Below are 2,944 nucleotides of genomic sequence, written 5' to 3'. Positions count from 1 at the left end.
CTGTGTTATTGTGTTTTCTTTCTGTGGGTTGAGCACTGCTGTAAAATAAGCGTGTAGGATTGAAATAAATTCCTCGCGTATCCATTTGCACTTATTAAATTTTATTTCCGGGACATGAGGATTAACGCCCGGCCCTTTATTTTGATGGTCATCATTTTCTTAGAGTTTCGGTTTATTTCTGGTGTTAAATAATTTTGCACGTGTAGCTTTTCATAAGTTTTGTGTAAGAAGTTTAAAGTAAGTACTTCCCGTTTGTTATCCTTGGGTTGAATAATACGGATATCATTTCACTTATCTTTTATTTTTTTTTTGAGAATGGTGGTTAGAGAAGGAGATAGTCTAATGTTGATTGGATCGTAATGTGGCGAGCCTGTTAACATGTGCTTTGCAAATGATGGAGATGATATACATTTAGAATACATAATTTCATTCGGAAAATAGAAATAAATGTATATGAGTATTACTTACCCGGATATTATTATTATTATCATTAAAGGCTGTGAGCTGGCAAAATTATTAGCAGGCTGGGAGAAATGCTTAGTGGTATTTCGACTGCCGCTACGTTCTTGAGTTCAAATTCGGCAGAGTTTGACTTTGCCTGTCATCATTTCAGAGTTGATTAAATAAGTACCAGTTTCGCACTGGAGTTGATGTATCGACTTAATTCCTTCCCCCAAATTTGAAGCCCTGTGTTTTCAGTAGAAATAATAATTATTATTGTTGCTGCTGTTATGATTTACTTTTAACCTGCGAGTTTGTTGCAATCACTTGCCGAGACACAACTTACGCCCAAGGGCGAGTGAAGCGTAATAGATGTTACAGCATGACTGAAAGCATGGAGAGGGGAAATGGCAGGGGCAGCAAAATATGTCTCCATCTACAACAACACATACATTTACATTGATAGGGTTTTTTTATCATTATATTCTGCCGAGGTCAATTTTGCTTTTCATCCTTTCAGAGTCGATAAATTAAGCACCGATGAAACACCGGGGCCCATGTATTTGACTAGACCCATTCCTCCAAAATTTCAGGCCCATTGTGACTTTAGTAGAAAGCAGTGTTATTATTATCATTATTATTATTATTATTATTATTATTATTATTATTCAGTAGTCTTATTTTTATAACGTGCTTTCACTTCACTACCGAGCATATTTGTTAGGTAGTATGTTTTCGTGTTTGTATTTGTCAGTTTCCTTAAATACTGAAAATAGTGTTTTGGTTTGCTCGTGTTTTGTGGCTATTTGTATTAGTTTTCCTTGCTTCTGGAGTAGGTATTTTTAAAATCCTATGGTGGTTATTTTATAATTGTTTTCCAGCTGTACAATACCCCGATCACCTTCTGTACGTTGTATATATAGCCTTTCTATGTCAGATTTTGGGTGGTGCATCCTATATCCTGTCATTATTTTTCTTGTTTTCCTGTCTATTTTAGATAGTTCGTTTAGTGTCCAGCTAAGGATATTGTAGTTGCAACTTATAATTGGGACAGCTAAAGCGTTAATACCTATTATTTTGTTTATATTATTATTATTATTATTATTATTATTATTATTATTATTATTATTATTATTATTATTATTTTTATTTTTATTAAGTTGTCTTATTTCTATCACTTGCTTTCACTGGACAACCGAGCGCACTTCTGTGTGTCATGGGTATGTGCAGTAGTTTGTGTTTGTTATTTTCACTGTATTGTACCCGAGTACGACATGGTCTTGAATTTCTGGTTAAATTATAAACATTCGTAAGATGTCGGCCTAGAAATTAGCAGATCCAGAGACAACACCTTCTAGGCTCAAGGAAGGGAAAACTATCCTAATACCCTAATCTACAAGAACGAAAGACCCATAAAGCTACAACCGCATAACAGGTCTCTTTCCAACTAAGAAAGCTTTAACTGCAATAATATTGTAGAGAATGGGCAGACATCTGTGGGAAAAAAATCGTTTCTAGAAAAGCAGAAAGAATGCCGCAAAGGCTTATATTGTTGTGTACATACGTTATTGATCAATAAAGACGAAATTGAAGACAGCCGAAAGAAAAAGAAAAAAGCTTGGAGCAATTATCGAAAGAATTTTCACTGTATTCCTCACACATGGACCCTAGAATTTCTAACAATGAGCAAGATAGAACCAACAAGAAAATATATAAAATGCTCCATGAAAAAATGGCAAAGAGTGCCGCAGTTCTAGATAAGGGGGCTATCATAAGAACTAAAGCCATCCTCATTAGAAGAGGCATATTCCAAGGAAATTTGCTGTCTCCAATCCTTTTCTACCTGGCGGTGACGCCTAAAGTTAACATGCGAAACAGAACTGGATGTGGAAACAACTGCTATGGTAAAACCATCAACAATCTTTGGTATATGGGGGTTGTAACCTGATGGTTGGAACTTTTACCAACAGTCTAATCTTTTGTGCATATATGAAATAATAATAATAATTTCTAATATAAATGTAAGTCTAGCAATATAGGAGGACCATTGCTATAATCAGTAAATCGAATTCAGTTCTGATGGTTTTATGTTAAAATTTCCGTATTTCTAGCATAGTTGCTTTCGTATTTGATATTGCGAAAGAAACAGGCGTAATAACATTTATATGGTTATGAGATAGAAAACCAGTCTAAAGAGAAGTTTCTGAAAGACTGAATCAACACTTCCAGATCCGATACGGTACGTTACCTTCTTCATCTCAGTTATTAATGTTGTCAGTATCAATCCAGCCACGTAGATTTCTCAACAATTCGTGTTATATTATTTGGTCAGCGTAGATGTTTTTTAGTTTGTTTTTTTTCTCTGTAATAATGCGAGTTTGTCCACTATCCTCGTTTTTCTGAAGTAGTAAATATTTTGCCCATGAAGTTCTACGAACATAAATACACACATACACAGATAAATACATACGTACGCATATATATATATATATATACATATATA

Source organism: Octopus bimaculoides, chromosome 22 (assembly GCF_001194135.2).
Source record: "Octopus bimaculoides isolate UCB-OBI-ISO-001 chromosome 22, ASM119413v2, whole genome shotgun sequence".
NCBI classification, from domain to species: domain Eukaryota; kingdom Metazoa; phylum Mollusca; class Cephalopoda; order Octopoda; family Octopodidae; genus Octopus; species Octopus bimaculoides.
The sequence above is the reverse complement of the archived record's forward strand: the minus strand, read 5'-3'. Positions refer to the sequence as shown.